Here is a 16,143-nt window from a genome sequence, read left to right on the forward strand (position 1 = left end):
AAAGAAAAAAGAAAAAGAAAAAAAGTAAAAAAAAAAGTGATACAGTTACAATCCACAGAACATAAATTGAAGGACTGTCCAAATGACAAAAAATTACAAGATCAGAGGACAACAAAAGGACATAAAATGATACACTCAATTGACAAATGTAAGTATGATAAAGGCCAACATTTTTAACAAGCAGTCACATATAACCTACTAAAACAAGTCAATTTTCATCCAGTTCTCCTGGATGTTTGAGATTCATAAGAATATCTTTCACATAAGAAAGCAGATTCTCTTCATCTCCCTTTAAATGTCATAGCATTAGAAATCTGCTTTTTAGCTAACTTCACTGTTATCACTTTAGAATGGTCAACCTGAAAAGGGAAATTTGCTTTGYGAGTGTGACCTTGAATGCCAAGTTTCAGCAATGAACAAATATTTACAGCTAGTTATAAACCCCTAAAAATAGGGGTTCATAACAGAAATGCTGACAGCCCTTAAATAAGTTGGTGTGAGCGGGCGCCACTATAATTAAATAAATCACCAAGGTCTGTTGACAATTACAAAACTCATTTTGGTTTGCCACAGAGACAAACAAAAATTCTGTTCATTATAATTTTACTGGAATATGATGTCATAACATGTAAGCATACTGAAACAATCTGCTGCTTTTCTAGCCAAAATATTAATTGCATACTAAGGAGCCCTTGGGGCCTCTTCCTTTTTGGCCATCAAATCCACACACACAAAGACAAATAAAGTATTAGTACATACATTATGAGTTCATATTGCATTTCCTGTATTTCTCTGGATACCTCAATGACATAAATGTTTCTGTTAAAAATTGTTACTTTATTCTTAAAAGAGGAAAAAAGAAACAAGTGCAATTTGAAGCTCCATGAATCTGGGACTTTTATTTAGATTTTGCCTCCTTTTGACTGTTAAAAACTCCAGTGAGGTTCTGTCTAAATTCTAAAGAATGCATAAACCCAACTATCTCTCCACTACAGAAGTGCTATAATAAGTATTATACTAGTCTCATTTCATATGGCAAGCAAAGAAGAATAAGGACTGGTCTGACCAAAGAAAAGGGACACTAAATTATGAGATCCGAAATAGTACAGGAAAGTCACTTAGCAGATGTCAGCTCCCTGTTGAAARGGTTCTTCTCTGCACTCTTCCCTCTCGTGCCTTTTCCATATCTGTTTAGCCAAGCTGGCAGCCCTGCTGACCCTGCTTAAGCAGAAAAACGCTGCGAGTTTTGCAAGGGTGTAGGGATAGAGAGTCACAGAATGTGCAGGAGAGTCAGAAACAGCATTCACTGTGAACAACTTTTTCTCCATAACATTTGAAATTTCTCTAGGGGAGCAAGTTGCTTAGTGCAGCTGTTCCCTGGCCATGCCCTGTTTTTTCCAAGCAGTCCATTAGCCACATGGATTTCTTACAGATGTGAGTCAGTTCTACGTTTTGAAGAWGGAAACATCCAGTACAGCCACTTTCATCTTCACACAGTCTACCTTCTGCTTTATGCAGCCTGGGAACAAGGTTCTTTTTTCCAAGAACCCTTTTTGAGAATTACACTCCATTATCCCTGAATTAGTCTGGTTGTCCTCTTCTGGATTACCTCCATATCCTCAAAAAAAAGAAATCTTACTGTAAAGCTAGAAAGACAAAGCACTGTATTTCACTTCTAGCCACACTCATCCCTTAAATTTCAGAAAATTATTTTTCTGTCTAGTATCTTCTGCAGATTTTTTTTTACAGTCTGTGACTGTTTTCACTTTTTCTAATGCAGATATACCATCAGCCACACTTATAAGATTAAAAAAAATACATAAATTATGTATACTTGTCCCAGATTATTCTTCCTCAAAAGAAAGATGGTCTTAAACTAAAATTTGAATAATTATTTTTTTTTATAAAAATATACTGTAATTAATTCTGGATCATTTTATACTTTTAATACATATGAAATTTTTGCCATAATCACTTAATGGAATCACTTTTGATCTGACTGTAGAAATCCCCTAAGGAACAGAAAATACGTAATTTCTTATGTCAAAATTTTAAAGACTAAGTGATGGAAAAATATTAACAGAAAGATATTAGAAAGCATTGTTAAATTTTTTTAAAATAATGAGAAGACATAACAAAGATGTTTTCCATTTTAAAACATACAAAAAAAAATTCCTTCTCTGTTTCAAATGTAAGAACATAAACAAATCCTGAGCTACAGTCAATCTGACTCCTGTGAGCTGCATGCAGCTGCATATTATAGCCCTCTTCATCTAACCCAATCTATATGAGAACTAATTGGATTCCTTGTTTCCAGTGCTTCTACTAGGAGTATGTTCTAGAGCTGAGGTTGATAGTTAGGAATCTTCTTCAATGTTCAGCCTAGCTATACTACCCGTTTTGTTTTGAGTCAACACTGCACCTTAAATAGCTCTTTTACTTTTTTCTTGTGCTTACCCTCTAAGGCAAGCAGTTCCATTCTCACTTAGCCTTCATTATGCAACAGTGAATAAGTCAACCTATTTTAGTATTCTTTTGTACAAAAGACTATTCTGATAATCCTTCATAGTCCTTCTCTTGCTCTTCTTTTTCGCCAGGAGAGCCAAGAAGACAAAATTCCATATGAAAGCTGAAGAGTCCCGTCTTTAACAGAACATCCCAAAAATCGCATTTGTCTCTTTTATCATTCCATCATATCAGTTGTTCACAATTAATCTTACAAATAATTGATAATATTAGATAATTCTCCTGTTCTGCTATTTTCAGTTAAATAATGTTCTGCTGACAGTGGAATCTTTGCTATTAGTACCTATATACTATGTAAAATGCATTGCATTTCATACAGCAAAGTTTAATTGATGTACCAGCCCTCAGGATTATTTAGTTCTTCCTATATAGCTTGATCTTTCTGTCTTGATGTTGCTTTATAAATTCCATGAGCATGTCCTCACCTTTTGTGCAAACTTCTTTAACAAAAATAATAAATAACTTGGTCCTAAAACCAGAAAAGAAACTGTACGTAGTCTTCGTCTAAGTTTGATTTTTAATACTGCCAAATATTTTTCTTCTCCTTTCCCATCTTGCATTTCTTATTCTAAGACCCATCATCTTCAGTTTAATGAAAGCAGTATTCTTATCTAATGCTAAAAAATACTTAACTGAATCCCACAAAAATTGAGTTATCTCACAGAAATCCCCCCAAAATGAGTTAACACGTAACAGGCTCACATATTAGTCAGATATACTCTACCTTTAGTATACAATAACTTCATGTTGAATTTTATCCTGTTTTACATTTACTTCCATGCTTTTAATTATGTTTTCTTTCAAACCTTGTACTGAGTCTGTGAATATTCCTTTTTCTTTTTATTCCTTCCTGAATATTCCTTTTTCTTTTTTTTTAGTCTTTTCCTACGTGGCTTTAAACTTCCTATCCTCTGGTTATATGATAATCACATACAACTTGGGCGATCTATTTAAAATCCTTGCTTCCATACCCATAATTTCAAAATTCTGGATTAGAGACTACATGTTCCTCTACACAGTATGATTAGGTTTATCAAAAATTGACCATATTTTTGCTATCACAATATCCAATGTCTTAAAATATTTCTAAGCAAAAACAGAAGGAATGGGAATTCACTTTTACATAACATTACCTAATGTGGAATCCTTCCAGAAGAATTTGTTATGAGAAGACAATAATATTGCCACATCACTATATCTTTGTATTCCAAGTTGCTCAATACAGACTGAAATCAAAATTACAGTATTTACTTTGGGCGTACACCACTACATCTTTTACCACTTCTCTGTGATAGTAAAGAATATGTACACCGACAACAAGGAAAAAATGTTGTTCATCAAAAGTAACCAGAAGAAACGAACAGAAAGTTATAGAAATTACAAGCAGAATACTTAAAAATTATGGATAACCAAACAAGTAATACGCTATACATACTGAACTTGCTTCGCAGCACTAGTTTTACAGAGATGCTTACRCACACTTACTGTGCACAGTAAGTTCAGATCTCTGCTTCCACCTTTATATCTCCCTCTACTTGCTGATTCAATCTAAAGTCCATCTTAGAAACAGCACTTTTCAGAATGGCAGAACTATCTCAACACCAATCTGAATGCCTTTTTATAAAACAAAGAAAAACTAGTGCAAGAAAAATGAAAGGAACAAAAGAAAGAAAAATGCAGTACTGCTTTACTGCTAAGAAGCAATAAAAGGAAAAAGAACTAGGGGGGAAAAAAAAGAATCATGAGATGAACCTTCCAAAGAACAGCGATCAAGAGCAGGAAAAGAGCACAGAACAAAATGTTACATGCCTCTGAAGAAGTATTTTTATCTATCAACCAAATAACTAAGTAATGGAAATGGTTGACACAACTTCATTTTATTTTTGACTGCAAAAGTATCAGAAACCATATAAGAATATAAGAATACTGCCTCCACAGCTTAAGGCACTGGAAAATGTCAAGTAGACAATGCTGAAACAGAGATATTAGGGTGGGGGAAGATATGGAAGAGATAAATATAAGTAAAAAGAAAATGTTCTTTTCAGTAACACAAAAACAAGTACAACAGGAATAAAAGGGAAAACATAATGAAGCTGTGATGTTCACTGTAGACTTAAAGATTAAAACAGACATCTAGAACACAAACATCCCAAAATCTTTATCTRCTTCAGCTCATAAAATTTCCCATGAACTGTATTACTCACTAATCTTTACAAGCATGCAGAGTGGTTGCTGAGAATGTCTTCCAAATACCCATTACAGTAAAAGAACATAAACAATGTTGCATATCTGACTACAATATCATTTTCTCTCTGCAAAAGAAACTCTCACAGAAAAAAATCATGTTACTTGCCAACCTAGGGACTAAGTAAATGAGAGAATAAAATACCTCGTTTGCTTAATTGTCATATATTCATAGCAGATTATAATACCAATAAAAATGTTACTAACAAAATCCTCAAGCCTAGGACTTCATAGGAATTATTTGCATTACAACTTAAAAGTGCATATAAGAAGATGACACAAGAAAATTTAAAATGACTCTAACTCACCATCCAAATACACCTAAATTGAAGTAACTAGTGCATATTGAGCTACATTCTGTTCTGACCTGTAGGAATGCAAACACATTTACACCAAATTGCATTACCCTGAATGAGCCAAAAACATTTGGGGGGCAGGTTTAGCTCAGTTGGTTAGAGCACCCTGGTGCTGCTAATGCCAAGGTCGCGGGTTCAATCCCCGTATAAGCCAGGCTGAGGGTTGGGACTAGATGATCTCCAGAGGTCCCTTCCAACCCTACCGTTCTATGATTGTTGTTTTAAATTTGGCAATTAAATAATTGAAACTATGAACATGGACTGAAAAATCCCATTTAATTATGGCTTAATGAGCCTTTTCTCAAWTCCTGAGCACAGTTAATTAAATATATACACTATCTTAGCCTGCTAGTTATCATCTGTGCATCCTCAAAAATGTGTTATCATGCCCAGCAACAGCTTCTGTCCAAAATTCTTAACCTTCTTTGCCATCAGACTTCTAAACAAATGAAATGGGGCCAACTGAAAGCAGTGTTTTGTGTTGCCCTACACTGATCCTCTCAACATGCTAAAAGTAACATGGATGGCCTTACAAAGGAAGTCTTCACTACACCTACTCAAAAAGGAAGAAGTTTGTAGTTTTGAAGGGGCAAAAAAGGTAACAATGCAAAAAAAAAGAACAGTGGTGGAATCTTTCAGAGCTTTTATTCTTTTCTACTTTAAAGCATAAAAAGCCCAATATTTCCTAAGGAAGCTTATTCATGAATAGTAGATACAATGCTTCACTTTCAATGCTCTCAATTTTCAAACTTCAGTAGAAATGCTGGATTTGCAGCAATAATCTGGAAGTAAATGTGAAKTCATTGCTAACAAAATTTGTAAGTGATTACAATAAGGGTGTAGTAGTAGTGGTCAATGATGCACAGTGACTTGGCTCGGTTGACCCACTGGGTGCAATTCAGTATTGCATATTAATACAGAAAAAAGTTAGATCATGTTAGCTCAATAAACTAAAATATAAGATCATATATTTACTAAAAAGCAAGAAATGCAGCAAATCTTTATAAAATGCTATATCCTGTATTCTAGAAAGCAGAGGCACTGAAAAAGAATTGGAGAATAGAGTTAACCAGGACTGCTGATCATATGCTTATCCAAAATGGCCAATATAATCTTTGATAGTTAAAAAACAAATTCAGTATAGAGAGGTATSTTAGCTGAGCTGAACTTCAGCTGCTAATAGCCATCTCCTTAAGAACTCTCACTTTCTTTTCCACTGACATGAAAGCCATACTTGAATCTAAATCAGTAAATTGATTAGACTCTTCTTCTTCTCTTTTGTCATGGAAAGAAGACTCAAAGTTAAGAGATGCGTTTCTCAGAGATGATTTCCTTTTTGATCACAAAGTTAGAGGATGCAGCTCCACTTCAGTGGAGCAAWTAATCCAAACAAATCTTGATGTCAAAGCGTACAATTCCTAACTTCAGCTGACCTCTCTTTGACAATGACCAATTTAAACTGGCATTCCTCATTAAAAAAAATAAATAAATAAAAAGATCTAGGGAATGAGCATTTTTGAAGGGCTCTGTTTTGAAGAGACTGTACTTTCTTCCACAGAGAACAAGCAGTCATCAAAATTACTACTTCAGAAAAGACACTAAGAGTAATATAGTGGTTGCTGGTAACAAATTCTGTGTTTAATTGCTTTATATATTCTTCATAAAAGAACCTTAAAAAAAAGACTAAAAAAAATAAAACTTTCTCGAGAAAATTTAATACTTTCAGTCTGCAGTAGAACTTACAGTTTAACAGGGACAAAGACCTTGGTCTAAGGAGATGTTTTTTCCAGTATAATTCCAGTCAGGTCTAATCAGGTTATAAACAGTTAAAAATTAGCCACTAACATTCTTTTGGTTGCTTCCATCAGAAGAATTGAGTCTCTCAAACTACTATTTGAGCTCTAACACCAGTTTGTCTGTGTCATTACGAAAGTAATAGGAGAAGAAAAGACTTATTTACCAATAATCCACATTCAGGTTCTGGACATAAGACAAAGGCCATAACGTGAAAGAAGGACATCTAAGCTTGCTTCCATTGAACCTAAAACCTCACAAGTATCTTCCATGAAATATCCACAGTTCAGCAGACCATCATTTTGAGGACAAAGATGGTGAAGAAAAAGCTACTTATGGAAGAAACGCAACACAYTCAAAGTATTCCTGCTCCAGAAAGAGTGTTCTGATTCACCAGTAATACCAGTCTTCCAGGCAGCTAAAATAATCCCTAAATTGCCTAAARCAATTAGGTTTAGAGTAAGCATTGCAGGACACTCAGCAGATCACAAAGTCAGTAGACTAAGAGAGATTCATAAGGTCCTGGGGCAGGTTGTTGGTGCTGAAAATTTTTGAATCAGAGGGGTTTACAGGAATTGTCCCAAGGGGAAGAACAAGGTTGAAAGTTAAGCATTGAGAGCACCCAAAGATGAAGATAATCTGAATTTCATCTGTTTATGCTTTTCACTCCAAGTGAGAACAAGAAAACTCATGGCTGACATCTGCAGACAAGATCTGGATCTAGAGGTGCCTTCTCCAGAGCAAAGAAAAGAATCTATCAGAAACCTGTTCACAGATGGAAGCCTCAGGAGAAATAATCAAAATTCGAGGCAAGGACCACAAGAGCAAAGGGCAGTCCTAAAGGAAGGTGACCCTCTGGATCTACTTAGGAAGGAAAGTGTAAAGTGGCCTGGGGAGCTCACTATATACTGAAGGAAAACGAAGAATTGAGAGAAGAATAAAGTAGAAGGGCTCAGGAGGTCCTCTATGAAAATGGGTCAAGAGGTCATTGACAAAACTGCTTAGGCTTGAGTAAGAGACAGTTTGGAAGAATGCAGCAGTGTAAAATGTCATGCTTGAGCAATGATGAAGCATCTACATGCTGCTAAGGCTAAAAAGGTTTTAATAATAGTAGATAAGTGCATTCAGTTGGAGAAYAAAGATATGTCGTACCAAGAATACTATCCACAAATTTAGCTCTATATACTGTCAGCTTGATTTTATCCTGTGTAGCAACATTTTAACAGCTCTTAATGTAATAACTGTACAAATACTTAAGAGTATGTATTTTCTGATGCCTGATAGGTTAAATGCACCCACTAATGTTGTAGATGGCAACAACAGCATTTATTTGTCAAAAGGATCCAATTCACATGTGTCAAGGCATATTGCCTAACACCAGTTTGTGATCACTGTGGAACTTCACCATAACAGGGTGAGGTGAGTACAGAAAAATAGCTTTCATAAAGAATTTAATGGATTTTGTAGAATCCTCAGTGGGATGTAGGTTTTCTGATCCCAGATACTACTCTGTGTATTTTTATGATTTAAAACATTGTAGAAATTAAATATTAGCTGTCAAAAATTTTATTGCAGAAATAAATATCCTCTGTCATTTCTTGACAGACTTAGGAAATTTCTTTTTTAAAGCCGACAATACTAATCACCATTGTCTAAACTGATAGCTACTGGCAATGGCAAAGCTCATCACCTGCAGGTTCCCTTGCCACTGTTCTTTTGGGAAAACTATCTTAAGACAAACAGATGTTTCTGCTGTTTTAAACCAACAGGAAATGGACTGAYTTTCTCTCTTTTCCTTTCCTAGAAACAAATACTAGCAAAGAAAAATCTAGCACAGCTGTACTCAACACTTTATAACAATATGTCTGTGTGGGAGGCATGCAATGACTGGGAACAAACAGACCAGGGGAAGTGAAATGTAACATGTAGAAGATGGATACAAAGAATTCATTAAAAATCTTTGAGTGGATTATTACTCTGTAATGTTGATGCACTAAAGCTGGTCTAGGTCACTCAGGGTAATAATACTGGAATGCACAAGCTTTGCTTTAAGATGTGATCAGAATTCTACCTCAACTGGTAATGTACAAAATCTAATAAAATATCAGTCGGTGAGCACAATTCCCTCCAAGTGAATGAATAGTTGTCCATGTCACTAGAAAGCACCATTAGTATGAACTGACTTCAGGCTTGCTGACTGAGTTACAGCCTATCTTTAAGGAAATATCATTAGGTTAAGAGACAGAAACACCATAGTGAAACCCAGAATTCTTGCTGTAGTTCTGTAGATAATCAAATACTTGAATTTTCACTGTTGACAAACAGGTACCTYTTACATGCATTAAAATTACCGCATTACAGTTCCATTCATTATAGGAAAAGAAAGCTTGAAGAAAACAATGAGACAAAACATTGCATTAAGCCTGTTTTTAATTGTTTTATGACGGAATTATGAAATTTTAAATAATGAAAAGGTACAGTATAGAAAAAAGGCAACTTTTTAGACAGGGCTTCTGCTGTAAAGTTAAAGTACCAAAACACAAATTCATGCTGCCATCTAATGGTCTAAATCAAATGTATCTAGGTACACAATTAAATCACTAATCTGATCAATTACTTCTATCTCTGCCAGGCTATAATTTCTTCAAATTTTAACTCTTTCATAGAGTTTAGAATGAAATTACACCAAAACTAAGAAGATACAATCTATTCTAATAAAACTCCTGATTTCTATTCCCAATCCAAATTTATTCCAAAATAAAATTCAACATTCTTATGATTATTTCTTAGGTTGTGATTAAGTTCTAGATGCAGATGTTATTTAGCTGATATGGAGTAGCCKAAGTTCCCATTATAGTCAGTGAAGCTGTAGAGACACTCACATGAGCAAACGTAGACATCTTGGCTTATGATACACAAATAGCATTCTGCACTGCACCTGCACTAACTGGACTTTCCACCGGTTATAATGGGAGCTAAGGTTTCTAGGGCATAAGGAGTGACCATATTTAGGCTGAATCTCACCCTTAGAAAGCAGCCAGCCGCCTAAACACAAGCACACAAGATCATTTGAGATGGTGCACCTCAGACATCTGCATGATACACCACAGGACTCATTCATGAAAAGCACAAATTTCTCATTAATAAATGGAGTCTAGGGGGGTTACCTAAAATGATATGATGAGCTGAACCCTACTTTTAAGGCTTGATTCAATTGCCTAAATACAGGTGGGCAGGGCCCTCTGAAATGCCCTAAGATACCTTGCCTAGCTTTCAGCAGCCACTCTAGAAAGATCTCCTGTACGTTTTTTGCCAAATCTGCCAGCCTCTATGTAGATATCACAGAGACTCTACAATGTCTCAAATGGCACTACAGGCCTCTGTTTAGGCAACTTAGTGTCTTCACATCTGCCACAATGCATATGTTTGGGAGAAAAATCTGCTTTATACACACCTGCACATAAAATCTACCTTTATGGCAATAAGCCTCAGCAATTGGAATTCAGCTAAGGATAATAGGCTAATCACATGCCTGGATTCATGAAAAGACACTACAGGATAATCTGAACTTTACCTGTTTCAAGCTACAGTCTGATCTAATCATCATCAGATTGAAGTCTAACAGATCCAACAATCCTTCATATTATTCACTAGACTATTTGTGTCACAAATGGATGAAGCTTTCTGTACAGACAGAACTCTCCTCCTGGACAGTAAACAGGGTGCTCTGGCAGTGCAGCAGGCCTGTCTGAAGAGTTTCAGCCTTCATTCTGTTTCCATAAATTGAGAAACGGTTTGTATACCTGTAGAGGTGCTTCTGGAGAGTCAACAGATTTTTGGCTGCCTCCTGCAGTGTAATCCCCTCACCAGAAAATTTCTTTGCTTTTCTTTACCACTGTCCTCCTGTCTAGATTTTTCTTTTTTTACATCAGACTACATAACTTTTGTGAAAAAAAAGGAAACTGGGTGAGGATTAAGATTGCACTGCYAAGCACTCAGCCATAAAGCACTAGCCTCAAAACTGGTCTCTGACATATGTATTTAATCTTTAACTGAGCATTCACAGAAGAAATAAACTTTTCATCTTCATTCCAGTCTTTCACCGTAAAATCTTTTGTTCATCTGATCGGACAATTTTACTAATTTATCCAATAATCACAGACTATTTTCCACTCAATCATTAGACGTAATTTGGAGGACATGAAAGTCCATCATGAAGCTAACAGTTATAGATCGTAGTTGGCCTATTACAGCTCCTCAAATTTTCTGTCACTACCTCATTTCTAGAGTGTTGGATTCAGTATTTAGGTTACTGGTCCACAGGGCTGATATGTATAACTTCAGGAGTGATTAAGCCTAAGCAAACAGTCCCCTGCCACAGCTCAGTACCCAGTAGGTAGGAAATACATGCCCACTTAGGGAGATGTCTTGTGTTTTGTGGCCAGTCAGCTTGGCTGGCTGCAGAGGAGGCAATAATACGCTTCCTCTGTTTCTCCTGAGTCTTGGTCTTGCAAACAGCACTGCAGAGAAATTCACTAACATCAAAAAAATGTGGGATCAGACTGACAGGGTTATGAAGAGAAAGAAAAGGATGAATGTTCTGTGCACTCTCCCTTCTGCACTAAAGAGAAAGGAAATAATCTTCCCCTAAGTCTGCAGCATACAATATATATATGTAGGAAGTAATCCTATACAAAATGAATGTGAATGCTCAGTGCAGCAGAAGCTGTCAAAGYGTACAGAAGCAGCAACTTATCCGAAGGACATTACCACTTTGCATGACATATTCTTATAGAATTATCACACCATATCAAATTCTTCAAAAACAAGAAAGAATCTCCTTTAATTATTTTACTCCCATCCTTCAGCTTGTCATTATTTTGTATTTTCTTTGTTCCGACACTTCACAAGTGTTTTTAATTTTGAAAGTTTTTTTTTTTTAATAAAGGTTTTTCAAGATCTCTAAATTGTGGTGAGACAGTTTTAAGGAATTATTACATAAAAGCAAGTAATTTCTGAATTCTCCCAAAAGACAGGAGTGGAAATCTGCAATTCCTTTGACACTACTAGAATATCAAAAGCTGGTGTTCATTTTCTAGTGGTTTTATTTCTTGGCTGAAAGCAATGGTTTGGTTAAGCTTGTAAGATATCATGTCACTTTYGTCACTTATAGACATTCTATAACTGAAAATCTTGCAGGATAATTAAACTCCAAGAATGACTCTCTTCAATTCCAACTGAAAACAAAATATCTTSTTATAAAACCAACCAGCACTCAGTGTAGACAAGGCAAGCTGGATGACTATGTGGTCAGAACTGAGACCTTTTTTATTTTTAAACTGTTCAAATTAAACAGCCATGTTTTTGTTTTGCTACACAGTTTAAGCCAACTGCATACTCAGGGATGTGAGGGAATATTTGCTCTAGCACTAGCTACAGATATGAGTAGTATACACAGATTTCATCCTCAGTTCTGCCAATATTACTCAAATTTAWCCTACTGTTTCAGAGCTTGCCCTCTTCTGAGTAGCCTGCCAGTTCTACTGAACTGCGCCAAACAGTGTGCTGACAAACACAAAGGATACAACTCAAAACAGTTAAAAAAAATTGTTCCCGAAAACATTAGCACTTAATTCCTTAGAGTCAGTTTGTTAGCTTGCCTTGTCCCCAATGAGTGCTGGCTGGTTTTATAATACGATATTTTATTTTCAGTTAGAATTGAAAAGAACTATTCATATAGAAAAAAAGAAGCCTTTTAAAATGCAATTTACCATCATCAGTTTTCCTGTAATGTGTATTATTTGAACTGAAAGGTCCTCACACATCTTGGTTACAAAATTGTTCAAAATTCAAGATCAAACTTGTAAGGCTTCCAAAGGCTAATGCACAACCAGGGAAATTTGAGTGTCAAAAAATTTCTCCTTTAATTATAATCTCCTTCAGTAATGAACTCTGAATTAAGTAAAACCTATCTAACACGGATGGATTCAGGGTAGATAGCTGTTTCTAAGAGCTTTGCTTTATCAGCAAACATCAAGCCCTAGCAACTAGACTGGTATGGATTCTACTTGAATAAARAAAGCCTAGAGAAGACTCCATGAAAATATTTCACTAGACAGAAATGAAACAGTTTTAAAGGTGCAGCTGTATTGTGAAATGAACTGCTGTATACAGACACCCAGTCTATCAAAGATCTAAGCTGATAAAGTCACATGATTCAGCACAGCACCATGAAGACTACATCAGCTCAGTGCGAGACGCAGTACAATGACAACGGCCCAATGCTGTTACCAACCTAGTAAGTACTGTGCTTGTTAGCTTGAGTGAAAAGCCAGGTCAACACATCCAAACCTCATCCACTCCCAAGCTGGACCGCATTTTCCCTACTTAACCATCCTTGAGAGGGACCAAACTTGTCCCTGCACTTCCTTCCTTAGCACAGGAATGGATTACCCAGGGCTGCTCTCACCAGTGGCACACTCCCTTAAATGCCTTACCCTGTGCATTGGGAAGGGCTTTCTATYTGCAGTTCTGTAGCCTGCCTTTGCAGGTCTTGGAGCTCCGTAACCTCCATAACTCAAGCAGCCCTGCCAGCGTTTTCCAAAGCTTTTCTAGCAGTACTTTCCCATGTTCTCTCGCCATTTTTCTCATGCTGTTATTACTGTGGCCTTACACATGCAAACCCCAGTATTGCTGATACTGTTGTATCTGTAATGTCCTGTACCCCTTCTTTCCTCTCTCCCTTTCCTACCCCTTCGCTGTAGTATTTGGTACACGTTAGGGAGCCCAATAATATGCACACACAAAGCTTAGGTAGCAGTCAGTTTTCAATATTTGCCCTGATCAAAGCATGCTCTAACCAACACTAACAGCATCATAAGCAGGAAAATCAAGATGGAGTTTGCGCATGTCCTGATAAGAAAAATACAGAATTACTATGAGAAAAGTATTATGGGGGAATACCTGCTGCGTGGGAGAGAATGCCCAGAAGACGACGCTCTTCTTGGAGACCCCATCACTTCCCTTCCAAGCAGGCCTTGCAATTTTCCCATTCTTTTGCCTTTTTTCCCCCTCCTCCCTTTTCTACTTTTAGGTAACTTTCACCTTCAGTGTCAACATATACCGTCAACTATCGACCCAGCAAATACATCTTTGTGCAGGTAAAACAGTTTCAGCATTCTCTGTGCAACACATCACCCATATAAATACGCTCTACAGCATACGGGAGTGTAGTCCTTCACAGGCTTAACTGCCCTCAGCTTCCAAACACACAGTCCTGCCCTAGGTGAAGGGCTGTTTAAGAACAATGTTAGTCAGAAAGCAACTCCTCTCTTCTTCTCCCCCCACTAAAATAATAATTCATTTTTGAGTAGCTCMGTTTCAGTGCTGTAGCCAGGAATACTACAAGGACCCAAGGCTGAGGACAGAGGGAGGGAGAGAAATCACAGTCACCTGAACATAAATTATCTTAGGCTGACATGGAAGCTAGCTCTCAACTTTGCATGCAAATAGCAGCTCTTAGACCACATTTCCATGAGTTACTGAAAAGGATCTTTTGTGCCACTTGAAACACTAGACTTCACTGGTCTAAAGAGATGCCCTGCAGTGAACTTCATACTCTTCTTTTTTTTCCCCTAAAGTCATTAATCTTGCCAGAATCAAAGTTCCTAACAGAATTTTCTAATCTTCATCTATTTGGAAAACACATTTTTAAACAGAGATTGGTAATGAGAATATAGTCACAATATAAAAGAAAAAAAACAGCTTCCAACTTATTTAGCAGATTTAGTAACTATTTAATATCGAAGCTATTTCCTCAATCTAGTGTCAGAAACTGATGAAAACAAAAGATATTGATCGCAGCATATTACCTACATTATTTTTCAAATCGTATTTTTAAATAGTCCATAAAGTCTGTATTTACTTGGCAACTCTAGCACTTCCATTCCACTACACTATTGCTAAAAATCAGCAAATGAATGCTGCCTACAATGTGGCAATAAGTTATTTTAAAAAGTAATAAACATAACACGCTATTAGAACATAATATAATTCTTCAACGTGTGCTTCACATGTGGGACTTAACTTACTACTACAACAGAGCTACAATCTGTCTTCAAATGTATCTCTGATAAGGACAGGCAAGAAGTGATAAACAATCATTTCCAACATAGGAGTAGTTATAAAAATATTACTAYGCGGTACCACTATTGTTTCCTCTTTAGTATTAGTGAGTTAACATGCATGCATGCGGGGGTGGACTGTATGTATATATACAGATTTATACAGTTATTTAACAGTTAGCTATAGTTATTTAGTAATTTACTATCCACAGTAAATCATTAACATTCTTGCACGGGCTATGCACTCAAATAAGTACAGTGAAGTTGGCATGCAAAGATTCTGGCCTTCTGTTTCACTCTCTTCATTATGTGAATAGAAAAATCAAATATCTTGCTACCTCATGCACCTAGAGAAATCAAAGCTCATGTACCACTTTACCCTAACATGAGAACAATGCCCAAAAAAAGAAATAACCTTAGAGGCTGTGTTTGATGTACTACTTATTTCCAATGAAAGAAAGAACATCCTAAAGGCTAGCAACTACTACGTGTTTTGGGGTTCTGCTTTGATGAAGGCATTCAGTAAGTCAGTCCAGATTCTGGAATTCCACAGGTTGTTTTTTGCAAGCTTGTATTTTTTTCAGCCTTGCCTAGTCAAACTAATCTCTTTATAAAAACAATTTGTCTAAGTGTAGGAGCTCTAAATATTAACAAAACTTATTTCAAGCGCCATAGCCAGCAACCTAAACCATCACATATGTAGGTGGAGACTCTAGTCAGCAGTGACTAGAAATATAAAACAAGTAATACAGTCATGTTCTGCAGTGTTATGAAACAGTTTTCTTGTCAAGATTTTTTTTATATATAGTTCTAGGTATCATTTCTAAACAAAATCAGAATGAAATGCCCAAATCAAAAAGTTATTATGATTTAAAAACCTGTGAAGAAAGTAAAATTAGATGAAGTCACCGGAAACATTTTCCTTAGACAATTATGAAATGCTGCATTTTCATTTCAACTTTCTTACCTTTTTAAGCATTACTATAAATTCAGCTCCTAATAGAAGAATAATTTTGAATGAAAACACTTCTTCAGGATGTGTTACCGTATTTTTTTTGACAATTACCAAGTGTATAAAAATTCACAGGAAATCCATTAAG

The 16,143-nt window shown here is 36.1% G+C and overlaps 1 protein-coding gene across 4 annotated transcripts in view; it reads right to left on the reverse strand.

The window, feature by feature from the left end:
• STAU2 (staufen double-stranded RNA binding protein 2) overlaps positions 1 to 16,143 on the reverse strand; it is a 170,811-nt gene that overhangs the window by 127,069 nt on the left and 27,599 nt on the right. The window lies entirely within an intron of this gene.

The sequence above is a fragment of the Rhea americana genome, unplaced genomic scaffold (genome assembly GCF_003343005.1).
Source record: "Rhea americana isolate MKP2758 unplaced genomic scaffold, rheAme1 scaffold_121, whole genome shotgun sequence".
In the NCBI taxonomy this organism is placed as follows: domain Eukaryota; kingdom Metazoa; phylum Chordata; class Aves; order Rheiformes; family Rheidae; genus Rhea; species Rhea americana.